This window comes from Phocoena phocoena, chromosome 9 (genome assembly GCF_963924675.1).
Source record: "Phocoena phocoena chromosome 9, mPhoPho1.1, whole genome shotgun sequence".
NCBI lineage: Eukaryota > Metazoa > Chordata > Mammalia > Artiodactyla > Phocoenidae > Phocoena > Phocoena phocoena.
In genome coordinates, this window is record NC_089227.1 from 68528034 (window position 1) to 68554019 (window position 25986).

The 25986-nt window shown below is 40.5% G+C and overlaps 1 protein-coding gene across 1 annotated transcript in view; it reads right to left on the reverse strand.

The window, feature by feature from the left end:
• Positions 1-15461, reverse strand: part of IMMP2L (inner mitochondrial membrane peptidase subunit 2) — a 914463-nt gene extending 899002 nt beyond the window's left edge. Inside the window, exon 1 of the mRNA XM_065884239.1 lies at positions 15395-15461. The gene's annotated coding sequence lies outside the window, so the exon portion shown is untranslated. The remainder of the gene's footprint in view (positions 1-15394) is intronic.
• Between the last annotated feature and the right edge of the window lie 10525 nt (positions 15462-25986).

Sequence of the window (25986 nt, forward strand, 5' to 3'; positions counted from 1 at the left end):
TGAAATATAATGTCTTTAGCTTTTTGTGTACTAAACATATTCTGCTCCACTGGCTGGAAAAAAACTTTAAGAAGATGGCCTCTGGGTAGAGGGCAAACAGGACTCAAGCTATACTTTAACAGAGAAGCAAAACAAGACAGGAGAAAAGCAGCTGGGGAGGGAAGGTTTATATGCCACTTATGTAAAAAGCATACATGTTGGCTTTTTACTGGGAAAGGAATGTAACCGGCAACACTAAGAATGAAATAGGCAGAATCACCTTGGCAAGAAACAAAACAGCAACAGGATTAAGTAGGCCTGAGAGTGGTTTACACCCCCAAACAAGAAAAGAGTGAGACAAACTCAGGTAGGAAAAAGACAAAACTCCAACCGCCTCTCTTACTCTGAGAGAGAGACAGAATAAGACACACCACCACCAACAAAGACGTCTCAACCTAGAATTCAGGTGCTCTGGTTCTCTCCCTCCCTCCCTCCCTCCCTCCCTCCCTCCCTCCCTCCCTCCCTCCCTCTCCTCTTTCTCTCATACTCTCAGAGCAAAGGGACAACATCTTTTACAACATTAACAGAAAACCAAGAAGAAAATAGCTATGCCTGGTTGGTCAGCTCTGCCCACAGAGGCTTCCTACAAACTCCATGGAACCTCTTTTTTTTTTTTTTTTTTTTTTTTTTTGCGGTACACGGGCCCCTCACTGCTGTGGTCCCCCCCCCCCGTCGCGGAGCACAGGCTCCGGACACACAGGCCCAGTGGCCACGGCCCACGGGCCCAGCCGCTCCACGGCATGTGGGATCCTCCCAGACAGGGGCACGAACCCGCGTCCCCTGCATCGGCAGGCGGACTCCCAACCACTGCGCCACCAGGGAAGCCCCCATGGAACCTCTTTTGACCACATCTTCATTTCCCAGAGTCAACCACAGAATTTGTCCCATTTTGTCTGACAAGAGAGGGATTCATGGCCACTGTGGTAAAGCAAAGGCACAATCCTGCAAAATGGCTACATTTAAGGAGTCCACAGAATCTCAACAGGCTCCTAAGTAATCTCCTTACCTCCCACATGACCCTCTATCCTTTCTAAAAATATACCTTTCTAAAATGTAGACCATGATACTACTCAATTCAAAATCTTTCATGACTAGACATCGAAAAAGCCCAAATTCTGTGACCCACCATTCAAAGACACTGAGAATCTATCCTGATTCTTTTCCAGCATCATCTTGTTCTGTTCTATGATAGTATCCTTCACCTTCCCTTTTTTTGCCTTTACTTGTGCTACTCCTTCAGCCTAGAATTTCTTTCCATCCTCTCTACAGCATAAGTACTGCATTCTAACACCAGCTCAAGATATCACCTCCTATTGTGCGATGTCATAGGCAATCTCCCTTAGCTACATCTCATTCTGTGCTACACCAGAGCTTTGTTTAAACCCATTTTGGACACAGATTATATTCTGAATCACAGACATTTATTTACATATTCATTTTCCCTACCTCCATATCACAGGGTTGGGGGGGGTGGAGTTATATTATCTTTTTTTTAATTGTGGTAAAGGATACATGGTATAAAATTTACTGTCTTAACCTTTTTTTTTTTTTTTTTTTTTCCGGTACACGGGCCTCTCACTGTTGTGGCCTCTCCCGTTGCAGAGCACAGGCTCCGGACGCGCAGGCTCAGCGGTCATGGCTCACGGACCCAGCCGCTCCGCAGCATGTGGGATCTTCCCGGACCAGGGCACGAACCCGTGTCCCCTGCATCGGCAGGCAGACTCTCAACCACTGCGCCACCAGGGAAGCCCCAGTCTTAACCATTTTTAAGTATACAGTTCAAGTGATAAGTATATTCACATTGTTCTGTAACCAATCTCCACAACTCTTCATCTTGCAAAGCTGAAACTCTTTACCCAGTAAGCAACACCTCCTCCAATTCCCTCCTATCCCCAGCCCCTGGCACCCAACTTTCTACTTTCTCTGTCTATAAATTTGACTATTCTAGGTACCTCATATAAATGGAATCATATAGTATTTGTCTTCTCATGACTGACTTATTTTGGTTACCATAATGTCCTCAAGGTTCATCCATCTGCAGCATGTGTCAGAATTTCCTGCCTCTTTAAGACTGAATAAAATTCCACTGTGTGCATATACCACATTTTGCTTATCCATTCATCCGCCCATGGACACTTGCGTTGCTCCCACCTTCTGGCTATTTTGAATAGTGCTGCTATGAACATGGGTCTTCGAGATCTTGCTTTAAATTCTTTAGGGCATATACCCAGAAGTGGAACTGTTGGATCATATGGAAACATTATTTTCATTTTTTTTGAGGAACTGCCTTCCAAAGCACCTGTAGCATTTTACATTCTCACTAAGACTGCACAAATTTTCCAATTTCTCCACATCCTCACCAACACTTGTTAATTTCTATGTTTTTTAATAATAGCCATCCTAACAAGCGTGCATTTCCCTAATGATTAGTGATTTTGAGCTTCTCATGTGCTTATCAGCCATTTATATATCTTCTTTGAAGAAATGTTTCTTCAGGTCCTTTGCTCAATTTTTAATTGGACTGTTTGTGCTTCTTGTTGTGTTGTAAGAATTTTTACATACTCTGGATATTAACCCCTCATCAGATATATGAACCAGAGCTCTTTTTTTTTTTTTGCGGTACACGGGACTCTCACTGTTGTGGCCTCTTCCGTTGCGGAGCACAGGCTCCGGACGCACAGGCTCAGCGGCCATGGCTCACGGACCCAGCCGCTCCACGGCATGTGGGATCTTCCCGTACCAGGGCACGAACTCGTGTTCCCTGCATCGGCAGGTGGACTCTCAACCACTGCGCCACCAGGGAAGCCCCAGAGCTCTTTTTTAATTCACTTTTCTATTCCCTAATTTTTCAGAGTTGGCTATAAGTATTACAGAAATATATTTTGAGTTGAAGATGTTTCTTCCTTTTTTAGGTTTTTTTTTGGAGGGGGTCGGGGGGTATAATACAAAATTCAGGATATCCAAAAAGGGGTATACAGTGGAAAATGAAAGTCCTTCCCATCCCTGTTATCCAGCCACCAAGTTTCAACCCCCAGAGGCATTTTCCATTTTCTTATAATTCCCTCCAGAGATACTCTGTGCATATACAAGAAAATACATATTTTAATTTAGTCTCCTCCAAAATAACCTACTAATACCCACTGTTCTGTACCTTGCCTTTTTGACTTAATAATTATTCCATTTCAGTGTACATAAACTGCTTTATTCTTTTTAACAACTACTAAATATTTCACTACATGTACCATAATTTATTTATCCAGTCCCCTAAAGATGAGCACTTGTTTCCAATTGCTGCCAAGAATATCCTTAAATATACATTATTTCACGTAAGTACAAGATTTGTGGGTTAAATTCTGGTAGGGGGATCAAATGATATGTGTATTTTAAGTTTTGATAACTATTTCTAAACTGGTCTCAACAAAAACTACAAAAATTCCTACATCCATTAGCAATAATGACATTGCCTATTTTCCCATACCCTTAGTAACACCTCATGTGTTCAAAATTTGTTTCTTTACCAATTTGATAGGTTGAAAAACGAGTATTCACTGAAGTTTTATTTTGCATTTCTCTTTTATGAACTGCCTTTCATATCCTTCCATCTTTGTCCATTTTTCTGATTGTTGGTCTTTTTCCCAGAGTTGTTATTTTCAATATATTTATGAATTAGCCCTTTTCCTACAGTATGAATTTTCCAATTATATGAATTAATATATTTATGAAATTAGCCCTTTTCCTATGATATGAATTGCAAATCATCCTAGTTTGCCTTTTTTTTTTTTTTTTTTTAGTAAATTTATTTATTTAATTTTGGCTGTGTCAGGTCTTCATTGCTGTGCAAGGGCTTTCTCTAGTTGCGGCGAGCGGGGGCCACTCTTCATCGCAGTGTGCGGGCATCTCACTGTCGCGGCCTCTTGTTGCGGAGCACAGGCTCCAGAAGCACAGGCTCAGTAGCTGTTGCTCACGGGCCTAGTTGCTCCGTGGCATGTGGGACCTTCCCAGACCAGGGCTCGAACCTGTGCCCCCTGCATTGGCAGGCAGACTCTCAACCACTGCGCCACCAGGGAAGCCCTGCCTTTGCTTTTTTTTTTTTTTTTTTTTTTGCGGTAAGCGGGCCTCTCACTGTTGTGGCCTCTCCCGTTGCGGAGCACAGGCTCCGGACGCGCAGGCTCAGCGGCCATGGCTCACGGGCCCAGCCGCTCCGCGGCATGTGGGATCTTCCCGGACCAGGGCACGAACCCGTGTCCCCTGCATCAGCAGGTGGACTCTCAACCACTGCGCCACTAGAGAAGCCCTGCCTTTGCTTTTTGATATAGTTTTTTTAATCTGTTTTTGGCAGTGCAGAATTTTAATATAGTCAAGTTTCACTATTCTCTTTTATGGTTTCTGTGCATTTCTTACTTTCTATTCCCACAATTATCATAGTGAAAATCCTCACTACATTGTAAGTAAATTACAGCTTCCCAACTGGTCTACTTTTCATTACTCCCTCTACCTTCCAACTGATCCTATACACTTGTCAGATTAATCCTCTTAAAATACTGTACATTAGTAGAGACACAAAAAGTTGAGATTACAATATAATAAAGATTTCAACTGTCCTGACAGGAAATGACTATTACAGTTTTGTCTTGTATTAATTAAGCTCTCTTGAGCATTCTCAAACTCAGAGGTGTAAAGTTTTCTATAATTTTAATTCATTAGAATGTCACTGACCACAGGTCTACGTATTATAAAAGAGGGGGACATTCTGATTGAAAACTAGGATTATATTCAATACACCAACTGCCTCAGGATTTCAACTTCACAGGACTATTTTTATGCTCTCCCCCCAGAATCTCTCTACCAAACTCTACCCTGCCCTAGTGGCTTCAACCACACAGAGTCTGGTCATAAGAGCTTTAGAATCCAGGTTTTTCTCACCATAAACAGGAAATAATGTGTCTCTGACTCTATACAGAATGTGACACTATAATTCATGCTTTTGGAAGGAGGACTAACATTTCAAGCTGACAGCTAGGTAATAAATATGATTAGGAGCCAAGCACGCAAGCAGAATATCCCAAAATGTACACCTTTCATAAGAAGACACAAGCAGGCTTAATCAGTAAGACAAATTCAGATTAAAAAAATGCAGTTCCCCACCCCGCCCCCAGGCACAGATAAATAAGCATCTTTTCAGAAGTACTACCTTCTTAACCTTCAGATTAAAAAAATACAGTCCCCCCCCCCCACCCCGGGCACAGATAAATAAGCATCTTTTCAGAAGTACTACCTTCTTAACCCCAAATCATTATTTCCCTTGAGGACTCTTCTACAAAACTAAAAAAAAAGAAAAAAAAATTTAAGTTGGAGACAGTAACCAAGTATGACTCATTAACCAAATAATTCTTCACATTTCTTTGTAATGAGTTAAAATTTACATAGGTTTCAAATAAACGGCTTACATACACAGTCCTCAAAATTAACCAATGAAGTATACTTTAATCCCCATTTTCCCAAAAGGAAAATGAAACTCAGAAACCAAAAGTTCATGTTCACATAGCTGATAGTAGAGCTAGCACTTGTATAAAAAGTCTTCATAACCCCATTCCATATTTTTGTCACTATACATCACCACTTTAATGTCTAGAAATTTACATTTAATGCCTAATTTCAAAATAATAGTTTTAATAAAATGTTTAGAGTATTAACGTCATGCAGCCATATACACCAGATATGCCTCAAACTATGAACCTTCTAATGTGTTTTCATAACCCATTTGTTCAGATTATAGTACTTCTCTTACCCATAAAAAATAGACTCATTAAAAACACAAGCTAATTAGTTTATAAAGTGCTGCAAACTACTCTTAGATAATAACACTAAATTGTTAATACTTAACAAACCAAATAATAGGTATTTAGTATCTTAATCTGACACTAATAAAACTCTTATTAAAGTAACTACTAAACAAATAAGCTCTTGGAAAAATACCAAAATGCTTAGTAAATAATCTGCTACCACAGGCAAACTAAAAATTCAGGCATACATATATGTGTGTGTGTGTGTGTGTGTGTGTGTGTGTGTGTGTGTGTGTGTGTATATATTCCAAGTACATGATATTCTGGAAAAGGCAAAACTATGCAGACAGTAAAAAGATCTGTGGTTGCCAAGGATTAGGAAAGACTGATGAATGGGTAGAGCACAATGGATCTCTAGAGCAGTGAAACTACTCTGTATGATACTATAATGGTGAATCCATGACATTACACATTTGTCCAAACGCATAGAACGTACACACGAAGAGTGAACCCTAGGGGCTTCCCTGGTGGTGCCGTGGTTGAGAATCTGCCTGCCAATGCAGGGGACACAGGTTCGAACCCTGGTCTGGGAAGATCCCACATGCCGCGGAGCAACTAGGCCCGTAAGCCACAACTACTGAGCCTGCGCGTCTAGAGCCTGTGCTCCGCAACAAGAGAGCCCGCAATAGTGAGAGGCCCGCGCACTGCGATGAAGAGTGGGCCCCCGCTTGCTGCAACTAGAGAAAGCCCTCACACAGAAACGAAGACCCAACACAGCCAAAAATTAAATAAATAAATAAATAAATTTAAATTATAAAAAAAAAGTGAACCCTAATGTAAACTATGAGCATGAGGCATAATGATGTGTCAATGTAGGTTTATCAATTGTAATAAATGTACCATTCTGGGAAGTAATGTTGATAATGGGAGAGGCTCTGCATGTGTAGGGGTAGAGAGCATGTAGGAAATCTCTGTACCTTCCACTCAATTTTGCTGTAAACCTAAAACTAATCCAAAAAATAAAGTATATTTTAAAAATTAAGGTAAATTATCTGTGGCAACTCTAATCTGTTCAATCATTGCTTCAGAGGTGCACTTTCACCTGTTTAGGAAAGAACACCCTTGGCCATCAACCTTCAGAGACATTCTGCCTCACACACCCACCACTACTCCCAATCCTGCTCTGCCCCTCGTAGCCTGCTCAGCATCTAACATGACTTGGTAGACTAAGTCCAAAGACACGGAGAAAATTAAGTATAGACAACAGATGCAGAAGGCAGGTAGTGGCTAAGAAGGTAAAGAATTACGAAAGAGGGAAATCTGCAGAAAAATCCACAAGAGAGCACAGAAAGGAGAAAACAATCCTGAGATGCTCTGAACTTACTGGTCTACATAATGCGAAAATCATATGAAATTAAATTGTCCTAAAATACAAAACATGATATTACAAGCATTTCCCTTTTCTTTAAAAAATGTCTTTGCTGAACATGATTCCAAAACTAGAACTTGATAATGTGTTTACAATGTGTCCTCCGGCCACAAGCAAGATGACTTTTCAAAAGTTGACCGTAAATGCTATAAACATTTTTCAACAGAAAGATATATAAAAGTGTGTGTGTCAAAGTGTCATTACAAAGACCTGGCTCTCAGAATAAAGTTTTGGATAAAATTGCAAAATTTTAATTTTTATGATATATTACATGGAAGAAAGACGTACATTTTTATCTTCTAGGTATTCTTAATCTCAGACGTCAGAAACACGCTATGAGTTACCAAACTGAGCAGGAGTTCACTGAGATCTTGAAACAGTCACACGGAACCACTGCGGGGGGTGTGTGTGCTTGTTTGCTCTGTTCATCAACGACGAGGCAGGGCTAAGCACTGGCAGACCCAAACACCTGAGTCATTTGGGAGAGGCTAAGGACTCCAGTGGCAAAACAGGGACCCATAAGACAGGCTTAAGAATGGTTCTGGCAGGAGTTACCACCATCACCACCACCACCACCTGAGCAAAAATCAACCTTCTGTATCTAAAGTTTCAGGGGAGGCACAAAGGCTGGAGTTTCACCAGGGATCCAACTCAGTTCAGCAAATACCAAGTAAGCACCAACAAAGTACCCAGCGCTAGGGCAAAGGTGCTGGGGGACACTGAAGAGAACTTGGTCTCTTGGTATGGGACTCTGGGGAAGCCTGAGTGGGGATAGCTCATGGAGAGGAACCAACTTGCCAGCACCGACTTGCCAGCCACTATGGAAGTGAATCTTTTAGCCCCAGGCACACCTTCCACTAACTGCACCTCCACCTGGTATCTGCTGACAACCTCACGGGACCCTGAGCCAGAACCACCTGAATTGCGGACCCATAGCAACCATGAGATAATAAACGATTACTGTTGTTTTCTGCCACAAAGTTTTCGATATGGTACAAAGCAACAGAGAACAAATGCATCCAGATTTTACATAAAAGGCTCAGAGAGGCTAACTTACCTACTACCACATAGGAGTGAGCACTTAAACCACGTTGGGAATAGTCTCTAGGCTTTAGATTCAGTTTCCTTGTCATTAAGTGACACCACTTCTCAAGTAAAATAAGTTATAATACTGTAAGAATGATCATTTCTATATGATTACACAACCGGCACTAACACACCAGGCTTTCCACAGCACAGAGATACAGCACATGTCGCCGCATACTTAACAGACATGATGAGACCTGCAATATAACTGAATTTGTGACTCTTCATGGTACTTTTTGGGGTTTTTACTATCTTCTGAAAGAATTCTGGTTTTTTTTTAAGTGTACAGATTTTGAAAATAAAAACCTAACATTTATAGCATGTTAATACTAAACAATTACATTATTGACATTGAGGATATTTATACACTTTACAACCTTAATCACAATAAACATTTGTGTAATTTTAAACAGAATATGTCACACTAAGAAAAGTTCCACTGTTCATTGTTTCTTTAAGGATTTGCTTTTTTGCTTTAAGTCTTCAACTTTTAGCATTACACATAGTAAAATATAGTATCAAAATGCTCATGATGGTGAAATCTTAAGTCCCACCCATAAAATGGTTACTATCTTGCAGGACAAGGTGGCTGGCTCTTAGCCTGTCTACTCCTAGAGAAAGTCAATGGAACATTTCACTGTTACAACCACATCTGCGTGTAAATGTAACTTAACTAAGGACACATTGTTATTAAAAGGAATTGCAAGAATTCAACCTACAATTTTTTAGCTCCAAACCTGACACTTTTCTTCTGTACCATGTTTTAGCCAGTGGTTCTCTACTCTGAATGCTTAGGGCACTTTGAAAATTACCCATACCTGGACATCATCCCCCAGAAATTCTGATTTAATTGCTTTGGTCTGTTTTAGCCATCTAATATATAATAAACCAGTGGTGATAAATTCACAGAAAGTTTATGCCACAAAGGGAGAAACTGTGGATATCCCTACATGTTAGCTAAAACATCCTTATCCCCTACGACAAAGATACCTTGCAATAAACGAAGCAGAACAAGAAGGAAGAAGAGATGGGAAACTCAAACCCATTCTGCTGCTTTCATGGAGCCACCAAGGAATATTTTATTCCCCTGATTCCTCTCCCTGAACCCCATCACCCCACACCTTAACTCCACTGCAAGCTTTAACTCAAGCATCACCTCCTCCATGAAGCCTTCAGGATCACACAAAATAAAGAAGCCCATTTTTCAGCATCCATCTTACCCTGAACTCTACCTCTAAATAGCATATACTGCACAAGGCATTTATTTACACATCCATTTCTCTTACTGGCCTGAGGGCTCCTTAACGGTAGGGTCCCTATATTATTCATCCTTCCCATCTTATATATCTTTGTATCCAGAGCCTTGAAGATAGATAGTAGATATTAAAAAGTATTTGCTGAATTATATGGTTTTTGTTTTTGGTTTTTTATGTTTGGTATGGTTATTTCCACCTTGGCCTCCTAGTAGACACTCTTCTGAAATTTTTCAATTTCTCATAATGTATGCAAAAAGGCCCGACATGTTGAGAGCAAGACAGTAGTGGAACCCTAGGCCAAGAAAGAATAGGATAAATGGGGTAAAATGAGATACCCGAAGGTAAGATCAGGTATGAATTTTTTTTAAAGCGAGAGATTAGGCAAACAAAGGGACAACTTGATTTTCATTCACAAGAAGGTGTGACAAAGAACACTGATTACAGGCAACCTTCTGAACTGAAGACCAATGAAGCCAGAAGCTCTGAGAAAGTACCCAGGCCTATCTACTCTAGCCCCACTCCCTCCCCTCCTGTTTACCCCTTCACCCAGGGCAGTTCACTCTGCCCAGAACCTGAAACGTTTTGCTTTCTCTTTTCTCCCAGCCTCTCTGGTCACTCTCCTTCAGCATCCTTACATCTTTCTTTTTCTTGGTTTGTCCCTAAAATGTCAATATCCTCTAGGACTTACTTTCAGCCTTTTTCTCTTCTCTTTCTATGCAGTTCCTCTGAGCACTTTTATCCTTACCCATGCCTTCAACCACTCTCCATGTGGCAAGCACTCAGAAATCTGTATCTCCAGCCTCCCCAGCTCTTGTGATGCTCCAAGACCATATCAACTGCCCCCTAGATGCCTCCAACTCACCAATGACATGCCCCACAAGCACGTTAAACACAACGTGTCCAAATCTGAACTATCACCTTCCCCCTCAGAACTGCTTCCTCTTCTCTTTTCCCTCCCACTACCCAGAAACCTGGCAGGCATTCTAGTCAGCCTCACTCTCCCATTCCCTTCACACTCAAACAGTCGCAAAGACCAGCCAGCTCTCCCTCCTGCTAGATATTCTCCTACACATTCTCACTTCTGAGCACCCCTACTACTTCTGCCTTTGTCTGGGCTCTCAACCTCCTATCATCCACGCTAACTGCACTGTCCACTCCGGCCCCCAATCTTACCCCATCCCCACCCCACTGGACCCCAATCTACCCAGCACACTGCTTTCAGGGTGATCTTTCAGGCCATTCACATTTCTTCAGTGGCTCACTACAACACATGGGATGGGAAATGCGCCCCGAATTAGCTTTCTACTTTCATCTCCTTTCACGCCTGACTTTGCCCTTCACACTCTAATATAATGACTTGCCTACAGTTCCCAGAACACACTATGCTCTCATAATACCACACAACTATTCATGTTATTAGCTCCACCTGGAAATGCTCTGTGCTGCTTGTCACCCTGCCCAATCCTACTCAGCTGTCAAGACTCGGCTCAAACACAACCACGGCTAAAGCCCTTCTCTGGCATTCCTGTCAGGGATCAAGAGCTTCTGCTAGGCTTGTTTTGCATGTGTAGGTATCTCCATTAGAGCAAATAGCACACAATATTTGAACTGTTGGTCAAGATGTCCACTGTCCTATAGACTGTAAGCTCCTTGGTCAAGGAAAGTGACTTTTCAACTTTCTATCCTCAGCACTAGTTCAATGCACACAGCATACAGAAAATTTTAAAAAGGAATTAATGTATGAACTGTAGGCCAATGAAAGGAAAAAAGATCAACAGGACTTTAAGTATAGAAAAAGAATCCAGATCTTAAGGAAGTACAGACATCTATTATTAAGTCCCACCCATTAAAAAAAATAGAAACATATGGTTATTAACATAGTACAAAGGTGACAAAGAGAAAATCTGTCATTGGACTAAGCAGGCAATAAGGAACTAAGAGTCTCCAAGGGAGCAGCTGACAAAAGATTAGCAGAAAGGTCAGAGATAAAGGTGGTTCTTTCTCTGAGTCAAGTAATTCAACAACCTGTGTCCATGGACTGAGCAAAACACTGGCACCTTCCTCTCTCAGTTCACCACTCCTCCCCTTTGTCATGATTCTCCATACCCCTTTCCCAGTCCCACTACCAAGTCCCAGCTTCAGTGGGTAATTCCCTTCAGCTGGAGCCACAAGCCTGGACTCACTGGGACTTTCCTGCAGTCCAGTGGTTAAGACTCCATGCTTCCACAGCAGGGGGTGCGGGTTCCATCCCTGGTCAGGGAACTAAGATCCTGCATTTCCGAGGTGAGGGCAAAAAAAAAAAAACAAAAAAACTCCCTAAATCTCACAGTAATCATTTATAATTAGTACCCCATTTTACAGATGGGAAATTTGTGTCCAAGGTCACACAGCAATGACAGAGCTGGCCCAAGAACCCAGGAATATTTCTCCAGAGTATTTCTACACCCCTGACCACCTCAAAATGGAGAGATGTGGTCCAGCCATTCTAGGTTGCAACTCAGAATACATTATTCTCCAAAACACTATTATAAGTGTTGGTTACAGTCTATAGTATCACTAATACACAAAGGCACACAATGAGTTAGCAAAGCTTTGGGGTCCTGGCCTGGAAATCTAAATGCTATTTGTTATTTTATTTGTTCAACATGACAAACAAAAGTGGTCTTGAAAATCTGAGGAATACAAGGAGTTCTTAAGTGAGGCTTTTCCTTAAGAATATTTTCTTCCACAAAAAATCACCAAGGATAGAAACTATTTCACCTTGTTAACTTGTAAGAACCATGACACTAGAAGACAGCTGTGGGAAATATGCTTATCTGACCAGGTGCTCATTTACAGTGTGCTGTCATTTGAATAAAACATCATACTAAATCCTACAGACCGCAGCTTATGATAGAAATGCCACAAACTACTGCAGTACAGCTGATATGCCTGTAATCTACTGACAAAATGTAGTCTTTAGCAAAGTGAAACCAGATGTCTGGTGTGAAATCAGATGTCTGTGGACTTGTCTTTCTTGGCTTCCAGAACAGTATTAGCTACACTAAATACACAGCTTAGCTGTATATTAAACCCACGACTTGGCAAAATCATGACAGTTTGGACATGAAGCATCAGAATTTTTATTGTAATTCTTATAAACCAAAGACATTTCTGAAATAAAAATCCTAACTTTAAACACTCAGCTAAATGTGGTAGTATGTCTTTCTCACTGTGGGAACAGCGTCAGAGCTTTTTAAACACATTATGGAAACCCTTCCCCTTCACTTTTCAAGCTGACACTCTTTCCGATGTGGAATGATCTGATAGAGGGAATCAGGTGTCAGTCCTTGTCCCAGAAATTCTAGGATCAGACAGAAAAGGTGATCACCTGTGAAAATGCAAATACCCAGGAAGCTTAGCACCTTTAGGAAAGTAAGTACTAGAATGCTTTCCACAATCACAAGCAAGATCAAAAGAAAGTGGGTGACCCGATAGAGAAACAGGAAGGGAAGTTAACAGTATCTGTGTACCAGGCACTGTTTTTACACTTTCTTTTTAATATACTCATTGTTCTGTCTTGATAGATGAGAAGTTAGGGGCAAAGAAGTTTTAACTGGCCTACAGTCGCAGAGCTAATATAATAAGAGTCAGGATTCACATCCATGTCTGAAAGACTATAAAAGGCATGCTACTTCCACACAGGATTTGGAGTAGAACAAAGAGCAGAGGTAAATAGCCAAGAATATGAAGGTAAAAGGCAGAAACCTACCATTTTTACCCAGCAGTGGTCGTCTGAGGCTGATTTCAGATGAGACTCACATTCTACCTTTTATAACCTTGCAAGATTTAATTTTAAGTAACTTTTTTTTTACCTTATATAACTTTTGTAACCAAAAAAAGACAACTTGTTTCACTTCAATTTAAAAAAAAAAAAAAAAGAGGTTATGGGAATTCCCTGGCAGTCCAGTGGTTAGGACTCAGCACTTCTGCTGCCCGGGGCCTGGGGTTCAATCCCTGGTCAGCGAACTAAGACCCCGCAAGCCACTCAGCACGGTCAAAAAAAAAGATTGGGATTGACATATACACACTACTATATATAAAACAGATAACTAATAAGGACCTACTGTATAGCACACGGAACTCTTAATACTCTGTAATGACCTATATGGGAAAAGAATCTAAAAAAAAAGTGGATATATGTATATGTATAACTGATTCACTTTGCTGTACAGCAAAAATTAACACATTTTAAATCAACTATACTCCAATAAAAATTAAATTACAAAAATAAATTTAAAAATTAAAAGAAACAAAAAAAAGCGAGGCTAAATGTAAAGAAACCCACATAAGTGCACAGCCTACTTTAGCATTTATTTTCCTAAGTGCATCATCCTTAACATTGTCCATGCTTTCTAATCTTAGGTCATTTTTCTGGAACAATTCAAAAAATTATCCTCATCTAATTATAATGCTGGTTCAATACATTTATTACACTGGAAAATGACTATAACTTTACTACAGGACACAAATCACCATGGTCAGTCATCCTTTAACGTTCATTTCTGAAAGTATCAGTAAGGCAGGAAATAACGCTGTTCTCCCACACCACTGCAACCACCATCAGCAGTACAGTGAACGTCTTCTACATTAACACTTAACTATTCAGAAAAAACACAGAAAACCGGTAAAAGGCCTGCCCCCAAATGGTCATCTCCAACAGTCTCCTCATTCTCACCACCTTACTCACATCAAAGTGCTCAGCACTCTGGTAAAAAAAAAATATCTATTGAATCAATAAATGAACCTATCACCAATAAACAACTATTTCCTATTTTTTTCAGAAAGTAAGTTATGTGGCCATCTGCCAGCTGAGCACACACAAATAATAAAGATTCAGGACACAGGCAGCCAATGTCAAGATGCCATGGAGGGCAATTCCAGTTTTCCTGTGTAAGTATCCAAGAATGTGATTTACAAAATCCTTGCCTGTGGCTTACCCGAGTTTTAACTAATTCAAAACATTTCTTTATATGGGACACAGAGGATGCATAAGGTGTTTCCAAACTTCTGAGAGCAGTTGTGTCTCATTTCACTAATACTAGGGGTGGGAGGGATCATGGAAAATTTCCAGAGAAGAACCGTTAAAAGAGCCCACACTGAAAAATCACAGCAAACCTTCAAAGACTTCAATATGCTGTTTGGCAACGTTTCAGAAGTGAAGCGAATGCTGGTGAGGAGGTATCAAAGGGAAAGTCAAGAAGAAAAGGCCCAGTCTGGTCATTTCTCCCTCCCAAAATACCTTTCTCTATGAGCTTAAGAGAAGATTCCAAAAGAACTTCAACACTTGTAACACTGTTATTAACTTTATGCTTTGGAGTCCTAAAGGATTTTTACAGGAGTCCCCTTTTAAAAATGTAAAGATCCTTGGAAGGGTTCCTGTTCATTATCAAGGAGAGCCATGATGCTTTAATTTCACAGTCTCAGAGATTATTCCAAGTTAGCTAAGAGATGGGGGCCTGAGACAGACAACTACCGAGAGGTGAAGGGTAATGACAGTTTTCTGCCAGGTCAAGTGGCTAAAAGGGACCTATGCCAGCTGTCAAAGTCCCAGCCAACTTATGGACTCCAAAACACCTGAAAATAAAAACCTCTTCGACTTGGAGCCTGTGACCCTTGAAGGTGGGCCTTAGGTTCCTGCTGAAAACGTACAATTTGGCCCCAAGATCCAAGTGCAGTTCTGGATCTAGTCCTTCTCTCTGGCTCAGTCTCTTTCAGGATAAAGTCCTAGCTCCTTCCACCCCTAACCATTCCTTACTTACCCTTTCTCCCGTTCCTCCTCGGTGAGAAGGGGTAAGTGGTTACTTTGTGCCCTCGCCCAATTTGGCCAAAACCCTAAAAGTAAAAATGACAGAGACAAACACGTGTTTTAAAACCCTGACATTCAAGCCTCTGGAACTCCCACCACTCGCCCAACGTGTCCAGACAGAAGGCAGCGCGTCTCCACAGCGCTCCCTCTCGGCCAGGACTTGGGCCGGAGTTGTCCCCTCTGGTGGGGGGCACGAAGAGAGGGCGCGACCTGGGGTCGCCTGGCCAGCGGGGAGGAACGCGTCAGCTCCAGGCCTGGCGTCCCGGTCTCTGAGCTCCGATTTCCTACCCGCGTTGGCGGAAGGAGGAGGGGTCCGGGGTTGGCCGCCCCGCGGGGCCTCAGATAAACACGCGCCCGCACACATGCTCGCGATCACCACAGGACTCGCGGCCAAGCAGCCCTCCGCCTCCCAGCAACACTCGTCCCCTCTGGGGCTAACTCCGGGCTAAGGGGCCCAAGCCCTGGGGGCCACCAAGGGTCGGCAGCGGCACCCCACCTGCCCACCCCAGCCAACCTCACAGCGCCCTACCTGCCCCCAAACCCCCGCCCTCCGCACCCGCTGCGCAGCTCTGCCCAAGAGAAGTCCCCGCGTGGGTTCCGCCCTCCGCCGGCGGCAAGCTCCGCCCCCGCCCCCGGAGCGCGGGAGCTTCGCGAAGCTCCGCCCCCAGCGGTAAAGCTGTACTTCCGAACGCCTGCGCGGGATAGGCCCAAAACCCGGCCTGGATTTGAAACGGATCAAAAACAACCCTTGCCTAGCAGGCAATTATTGAGCATTTGCCCTGAGCTCAGCGCTGTACTAACGGCTGAGAGAGGGCAACAAAGAGTTGAAAATCTGTGAGACTGTGACTTCATCCTCTCCCCTTGTTTTACAGATGAGGAAACCGAGACCCCAGCAGTTGTTTTGAGTGCACAGCTACAGTGGCAAGCTGCCTTATTGGGGCTCTCCCCTCTGGACTCGTCCTTTCGGCGTTTTTTCTACTAATGTGGGTACGGGAAAACTTCGATGTTGCCGCTTCTAAACGAGCCAGAAGGAATAACCCAGAACAAGTGGTTTACTTTGGAGAAACTGGAATTTCATACCTAAGCTTTTGCATTCAAATGACACAAACTCTTAACTGGGTTATTAAAACCTTCGAAGAAAGTGAAACCTACTACTTTTTTTTTTTAACCCTTCGCCAATTAAATCCTTGATTGTGTCTGTCTTTATCGTCCTTCTGGATACTGACAAACTATTCTGTGCAAATCATTCAATACAAATCTAAGCACCAGGCATTCTGGTACTTTGGGTTCAAAACTAATTCTAAAGTTTTAAAAACCTAGTCAGAGACTTAAACGGTCCTGATAACTAGAACTATTAGTCTCCTGAGGAGAATAAAATTGCTCTCCTGTGAAGGGGTTGTGTAGCAGTTTTGTAGTTTTTCTTATTTGTCACTGAAATAATTACTGTAAGGTAAGCTCTTCTCTGCTAGTGCTTAAGGACTTAATTCCAAGAACACTTAGCTTGGAAGACCACCCTCATGGAATAGCAGTGGGGACCGATTTGCAAATTGGACTGGGATCTATTGGCACTAATAATTAATATTAATAATTAATTAAGTGGTCCCAAATTAAATAGATGGAGCTCCTGGCCACCAGAAGCTGACTGTGTGGAATGGAATGTATGTGGAAAAACAACAAAGGTATGTGTGATTTTTATTATAAAGGAATGTAAATAAACATACAAAAAGAGTTGCTAAGTCTGATCAGACTTTGTCACTAAGATTCATGAAATGTACTTAGGAAGCTGAGGTAATCTGAAAAGGGTACAGTACACTATAAGACTCCAACTATCTGACACTCTGGAAAAGACAAAACAATGGAGACAGTAAAAAGAGCTGTGGTTGACAAGGGTTATGCTGGAAGAAGGGAAGAATAGGCAGAGCACAAAGAATATTTAGGGCAGTGAAAATATTCTGTATGATACTGTCAGGGTGATGCATGTCCTCATACATTTGTCAAACCCCATGGAATAGATAACACCAAAAGTGAAACTTGATGTAAACTATAGACTCTGGGTGATAATGATGTGTCTGTGTGGGTTCATCAGTTGTAACAAATGTACCACTTTGATGCTGGGACGTTGATAGTTGGGGAGGCTCTGCAAGTGTCGGGTCTCTGTACTTTCTCCTCAGTTTTGCAGTGAACCTAAAACTGCTCTTTAAAAGAAAAAAAAGACTTCTAAAGAAAAAGAAGCTGGCTAAAACTTCAGAACATCCCATATTCTTCAAATTCATCAGTTAAATTATAAACTGAATATTTGGCTTTATGTGCGGAGTTGAAACATAATGAGTTGTTTCCTTAGATGAGAGCAGCATTCTGTTTGGCATTTATGTCATCAGGAAGAAAATGAATCATCTACTCCTAAGGTATAAAATTGAACGGTGGTTAGAGATCATGTCTAATGCTCAAGGAGATATTTAAACAAAGTTAACTTGAAATAAAGTTTATAAATTCTATGAATACATTTATATTTTGAATCTATTCCTATTCATACATACTTACAATTAGTAAGCAAACAGTGCAAGATATCATAGAATAAAGGTTTTCAAAATTCTTGGTCTCAAGATCTCTTTACATTCTTAAAAGTGATTGAGGACTTTAAAGAGCTTTTGTTTGTGTGGGTTATATATGTCGATATTTACTGTATTAAAAATTAAAACAAAAAATTTAGATGTATGTTTATTAACTCATTTTTAAATAATAAACCCATTTCATGTTTACTATAAAGAACATTTTTTTGAATAATGAATACATTTTTTAAAAAATTAGTGAGAAAAATGGCCTTTTTCACAGTTTTTGCAAATCTCTTTACTCTCTGGCTTAAGAGAGAGTGTTGGAAGCTCACATTCTGCTTCTGCATTCAATCTTTTGTGATATGTTGTTATAGCTAAGATATTATGAGGAAAACTGGCCCTCATTCAAATCATGGCTGAAAAAAGGAGGACCTTGCAAATCCCCTAAAAGGGTCTCAGAAACCCCCAGAGGTCCTCAGACCTCACTTTGAGAATTGCTGCCAAATAGCATTTTGCATTTTATTTGTTTGAATATCATGCATTCCCACATCAGAGTTTGCTAACACCTGAAATTATAGCCCTTCACTTATTCCAAGCTAAAACTCAAACTTGACAGCTCATGTCAAACCCATCACATATCTGAAAGTTTTTTCAAGGCTTTTACTATAGCAACTCTGATTAAATTGATATTCTTTTTGAATACGTGTAAAAACATTTAAGATTTCATTTATATCCCTCATTTCAAATGTTTTTGGGAAATTTTGAATGTAAATTGTGCCATCTGGAAAAATGAAACATTGCTATATGGTTATTAACCAATTTTAGGTATACTTATAATAAATGATGTACATCTCCTTTTACATAAATAATTTAAAAGTCAGCTTAAAATAAAAATAAAACAGGCAATTACAGTTTTGTTTATTACCTAAATAAATACTAGGTTCTAAAGTTATTGCCTTGGAATAAAACTTTATATGTATAAACTTTCATTTTTACTACAAATGAAATAATTTAAGTCATGCATTTTGGATTTTTTAATACAATTTCCAACTAAAAGAAACCAGGGGAAACTCAGAGGAATGTCTGATTTCAGGTCTCGGGCAAGATATATATAAGACAAGTGTGGGATATCTTGTGACACAAAACAAGGAATCCATTCACAATAAATAAGTGTGTCAAAAGGTAACAGAGGGCTTCCCTGGTGGCGCAGTGGTTGAGAGTCCACCTGCCGATGCAGGGGACATGGGTTCATGCCCCGATCCGGAAAGATCCCACACGCTGCGGAGCGGGTAGGCCCGTGAGCCATGGCCGCTGAGCCTGCGCATCAGGAGCCTGTGCTCCACAACAGGAGAGGCCACAACAGTGAGAGGTCCGTGTACCGCAAAAAAAAAAAAAAGGTGACAGAAACCAAAATCAAAGGATCTCTTTGGTCAAAGATGGGACAATCAAAAAAAGTAATAAATACAGTTGTTTGCAACATACTGAATATATAAAAATCCATGAATTCTTAATGATGCTCCAAAGGAGGGAGACAAAAATCAACAAAAACAAAACAATTCACTGGACACTACTGCACGTAACTAGGGCACACACCCCTTATTCTAAAATTGTCAATTGTGGGGCTTCCCTGGTGACACAGTGGTTAAGAATCCACCTGCCAATGCAGGGGACACAGGTTCGAGCCCTGGTCCAGGAAGATCCCACATGCCGCGGAGCAGCTAAGCCCGTGTGCCACAACTACTGAGCCTGCACTCCAGAGCCCGTGAGCCACAACTACTGAGCCTGTGTGCCACAACTACTGAAGCCCATGCACCTAGAGCTCGTGCTCCACAAGAGAAGCCACTGCAATGAGAAGCCCACGCACCGCAACGAAGAGTAGCCCCTGCTCGCCTCAACTAGAGAAAACCTGCATGCAGCAACAAAGACCCAACGCAGACAAAAATAAACAAATAAAAAATAAATTAATTTAAAAATTAAAATAAAATTGTCAATTGAAAGAAAAGAATTAGAACTTACACTACCTTTCCTGATTTAACTGTATTTCAGAAAGCCAAATCGTTGTTGAGGGTAAGTTAATTTTTATAATATAGAAAGAAATACCAGAATTGGAAAATTGCCATTTAGCAATCCTTTGTGAAATAAATGATTCAGGCAACAATCATCAATGGATTAAACCATTAAATGGAAGGTCAATAAGGTACTTTACAATGGAGATCAGGGTGTCACTACCTCAGCCTAATACTCTTTAAGTATCACTACAAAAGGGACTCCATTGTGTGCTGCCTGATCTAATGCCATCTGAAGTACTCAGCACACCTATGAAGTGTTCTTCCCTAAACAAAACAAAGCTAACCAAAAACAAAACAGTTTCATCAAGCCTTAGAACTGACTTCCCACTTAAAGGCTTACAGGAAATATGAGGATTAGAGGAACAAGTTAAATGACACCACAAAGAAGGTAACAGATAAAGTCTAGAATGTGACACACTATAAAACAACTGACACTGTTTCTGCAGCAAGTTAATAACAGGGCAAAAAGGAGACAGAAGAGGTGAGGAAGAGCTCTGGATTAAAGAGATATAGCAGCAAAATGAAAGGTGTGACCTTGTTTAGTTTCAACTGTTGTGATTCAAACATCACAACAGTTAAAAAACTTTAAGACACGCATAGACATTTGAGTATGGACTGGTATTAGACAATGCCAAAGAAATACTGATATTTTATTGGGTGTAATAATGGCATTGTGTTTATGTTGGAAAATGTCCATTTTCTTTGGGGAAACATTCTGAAGTGTGTTGAAGTTAAATGACATACTATCTGGGATTTGCTTTAAGATATTTGAACCAGTAGGATTCATCCCTGGGATGGTTCAACATATGCAAATCAATCAGTATGATACATCACATTAATAGAATGAAAGAAAAGAATCATCATCATCTCAATAAAAACAGAAAAAGCATTTGATAGACTTCAACATCTATTCATGATAAAAAATAACCTTAACAGATTAGGCATAGAAGGAATATAGTTCAACATAATAAAGGCCATATGTGACAAGCCCACAGCTAACATCATACTCAATGGTGAAAGGTTGGAAGCTTTTCCTCTAAGATCAGGAATGACAAGAGTGCCCACTCTCAGCATAGTACTGGAAGTCCTAGCTAGGGAAATCAGGAAGAAAAAGAAACAATAGGCATCAGAATTGGAAAGGAAGAAGTAAAATTTTCTCTATTTGCAGATGACATGATTTTATATATGGAAAATCCTAAAGATTCAATCAAAAAACTGTTAAAACTAGTCAACGAATTCAGTAAAGCTGTAGGGCACAAAATTAACATGCAAAAATCAGTAGTGTTCCTATACACTATAAATTTTGAAATCCTGAGAAAGAACACCACAGCAGGAGACATCACACTTCCTGATTCCAAGCTATATTATAGTCATTAAAACAATATGGAACAGACAAATAGATCCAGGGGACAGAATCAAGAGCCCAGAAATGAACCCAAGCACACACGATCAACTAGTATTTGACAAAGGGGCCAAGAGTACTCAATGGAGAAAAGACAGTCTCTTCAATAAATGATGCTGGGAAAATTGGATAGTCACATGTAAAAGAATAAAATTTGACCACTGTCTTACACCATTCACAAAAATTAACTTGAAACAGATTAAAGAGTTAAATGTTAAGACCTGAAACCATGAAACTCGTAGAAGAAAACATAGGACAGATGCTCTTTGACATAGGCCTTGGTAATGATATTTTGGAAATCGCTCCTAAAGTACAAGAAACAAAATCAAAAATAGACAAATAGGACTACAATAAACTAAAAAGCTTCTTCACTGCAAAAGAAATCACCAACAACCAAGTACTTAGATCCACGAAGGAAGGAAAGAGTTACCTGGAGGACCCTGGCCTGCCTCACATTTTGCTGTTTTTTAATTTGCTTTTGACTGACAATTCTGACATATCTGAAGGAATTGCTTAAATTTTCTCATGAATTAGCCATATAATAATTACAAACCACAAATCCATAGTAACTACTTATGGGGGGAAAAATTCAAAATAAAACTGCACACAGTAAAAATTTGTTAAAGGGAAAATAAACAAGATCCATATCTTGTTGGTAACTCTGAAAACTAAAAACACTGAACAGTTGGGGCTTTCCTGGTGGTGCAGTGGTTGAGAGTCCGCCTGCCGATGCAGGGGACACAGGTTCATGCCCCGGTCCAGGAAGATCCCACATGCCGCGGAGCGGCTGGGCCCGTGAACCATGGCCACTGATTCTGCACGTCCAGAGCCTGTGCTCCGCAACGGGAGAGGCCACAACAGTGAGAAGCCTGCGTACCGCAAAAAAAAAAAAAAAAAAAAAAAAGCACTGAACTGTAGATTTAGTAGGCATAATCAGTACAAAATGATGAAGCAATGGCTAAAACTGCACATGATTAAAATGCATAATTGACAAATTCTGTTTTCCTTCATCTGAGTATATCTTTATTTCCCCCACATTCCTGAAGGATTATTTTCACCAGATACAGAATTGACAATTCTTATCTCTCAGTATTTTAAAAACGTGGTGCCACTTCCTTCTGGCCTCCATTGTTGCCAGATGAGAAATCTGCTCTCATTCAAATTGTTGTTCTTCTAGAAATAGTGTGTTGTTTCTGGCTGCTCTCCAGACATTTTTTATTTGTCTTTAGTTTTCAGAAGCATTGGGATATTCTGGCATGGATTTCTTTTCTTTTCTTTTTCTTTTTTTTTTTTTTTCTACTTAGGGTTTTTTCAACCTCTTAAATTAGTAGGGTTATGCCTTTTGCCAAATTTTGGAAGTTATTAGCTATTATTTCTTCAAATATTCTCTAAGTCTCACATTCTTTCTCCTCTCCTTCTGGAACTCCACTGACACAAATGTTAGCTCTTTTGTTATTGCCCATAGGTTCCTGAGACTCTGTCCATTTTTTTTTGCCCCAGTTGATTTTCTCTCTGTTGTTCAGGTTGGGTAAATTCTATTGATCTGTCCTCAAGTTCACCGATTCATTCCATAGTCATCTCCAATCTATAGTTGAACCCATCTAACAAGTTTTTATTTTTTTAGTTCTATAATTTTCATTTGGTTCTTTTCTTATATAACATTTATTTCTTTGCTGAGATTTTTTTCATTTGTATCAAGATAATTTATAGTTGTTAATTGAAACATTTTTATAATGGCTGCTTTAAAATCTGTGTCAGATCACTCCAACATCTAATTCATCTTGGGTTTGACATCTGTTGATTTTCTTTTCTCATTCAAGTGCTGATTTTCCTAGTTTTTGATATGATGGGTAATGTTCAATTATATCTTGGATATTGTGGCTATTATAGGACTCTGAATCCCACTTAATTTTCTTTTTTAAACAGACAGTCCCCCCTGTTGACATATAACAGGAAGCCAGGGGATTTTGTATGTTTAGTCCCCCACTGGACTCCACCAACATCACCCAGGCAAAAGTGGAGCACTCATTCACACTGCCCTAATGTCATGGTTGAGTCTGACACCTTCACCGTAGAAGTAAGGCACTCACGCCATCTAGATACCTCTTAATGGGGGTGCCACCAGGGAGCTGGGAAGCAGACACCCTATTGACACCATTGTGTTGATGCAGAATTGAGTGGAATCTCAGCTCTCAATTCCTCCTTGAGCCTCATTGACACCAGGGAAGGAAAGGGCCGTAAACAGAGGGCCAACTAGCCCTACCTCTGAGAGTGGAGGCTCAGAACCCATTGGGCTAAGGCACAGCTTCCATGGGGGAATGGGGGGCTGGAGGAGAAAGTGGAATGTGACTAGACTTGAGTCACACCTTCTTGTTCAGTCTTGTTGATGCTGGCACTGGGGGTGGCATGTGAATTGAGACATAGTTGTGACAAACCCGCATCCTACTGCCTCATTAAGTCTGGCTGCTGCCAAGAGTGGATATAAGCTCAGCTCATTGCTGGACCCTGCTGACACTATCCTGGCAGGGAACTGAGGAAGACCTGCTTCTGCCAGACTGAGAACAGCTGTCCCCTCAACCAGTCAACACCACCCTGTGGGAGAAGCAGAGTGCTGCTGCCTGCTTCCAGTGAGTGCGGTGGAAAATCAGCTTTCTGCTTGGACTCCATGAAACCTCCAGAGAGGGAGGGGTGTGGTTTTTCCATTGTTGTTTGACTGGAGTAGGGTGGGTATTATGGAAAATTTTGGCTAAACAGGCTTTTCTTGGAGCTTTTTCAGTATATGTCTGTTGCTGCTTCCAGGTTGGAAGCTTCTGCAAGGCCTTGTCTGGGATCTAAGGGAGGCAGCAAGGAAACTCAGGGAACCCACTGCCATCTCAGTCCTCAGGTCCCAAGGTGTCTAAATTGTCCACCTTCTTTTCAGACTTCAGAGACTTCCTATGCTTGTTTGTTGAGTTAGGCCCAGGCTTTTTCATTCTAAGAAGGAGGACCTGGGTGAAATGAGGCTATTTCAGTTTCACCAGAACCAGAAGTCATCTTTGTAAATACTTTAATAGAAGAAATGCAAAAATATGAATTGTTATGAAATATTCCAGCATGAAATTCAAAACTGATCTAATATCTCAATTATCGAAAGCAATATCAATTTCCAAAAGCAAGGCAAGCAGACAAAATAAAAATAAATAAGGGTGCTAATATGACGTTATATGTGCAATAATACTCAACTTCAAGATGCTTTTAGACACTCTTAACAATTCAACAAGTGTCAATGCAAAATAAAATTTTCTACATCTAGAATATTTGTTACAAAACAAAGATCAAGATTATCAGGGCAATTTATGTTTTCTGTATTTTAATTTTTTTATTTTAAGAATGATAACTTTTAGGGCTTCCCTGGTGGCGCAGTGGTTGGGAGTCCGCCTGCCGATGCAGGGGACATGGGTTCGTGCCCCGGTCTGGGAGGATCCCATGTGCCGCGGAGCGGCTGGGCCCGTGAGCCACGGCCGCTGGGCCTTGCGCGTCCGGAGCCTGTGCTCCGCAACGGGAGAGGCCGCAACAGTGAGAGGCCCGCGTACCGCAAAAAAAAAAAAAAAAAAAAATATATACTCTTGTAATATGGATTTGTTCTCTTTATTTTTACAGAAAACCTCTAAAACTTTTAGAATAACCCTATTATCAAAAAATGATACCCTCCTTATTATTATGGTCAACCATCATTATCTAAAAACACATAAGTACATTAAAAAATACATATTAACTTATGATTCCTGGAATTCCTATTTATTTCCTTAATAATGAAAGTATCTGTTGGGAATTTGAAATCACTGTAAAAATGTGAATACACAGACTCATTGCCTTATTAACAAAGTCTTTTTTTTTTTTTCAATGATGCAGACCCTAATCAAAATGTTTTCTCTCTCTAACTCATATATCCAAACTTACTTGGTCATTGTAGGCACTCTGATGCAGGGAAATCATGACATATTCTTAAAGAACATGAGAATATTCAGCCTTTAGAAGAAAAGGCTTAGGTGAGAATTTGATAGCTATCTTCATAAACTTCAAGGGCTGCCCTGAACAAGAGAAACTGCGTTTATTCTTTAAGACCCAAGAGGATAGAATTAGGATAAATGAGATGGAGTTACAGGGAAGAAAATTTTGATTTTATATGTATACCCATTTTCTAGCAACCAGAGAACTCTGAAAAGAGTACCTCCAGAAATAGTGATTTCCTGTCAAGGAAAAAGACTGGATAACCACTTATTGGGGATTGTATCAAAGGGACTCTTAAGAGTTTATGATTCTTTCCGTCTCTATTATCTCATGCTATTCTCCTAGTGAGATACATAGGACAAGTATTAAAATTGCCATTTATGGATAAGAATAATGAAACTCAGAGAGTATATTGGTTAGGATCCTTGTTAAATTATAAAAGCAACTTGAGCTAGCCTAAGCAAAAATGAAAGACAGTATAAGATTGAATGCAATTTCATAGAAACCAAGGTTAGTATAATGCAGCTGAAAA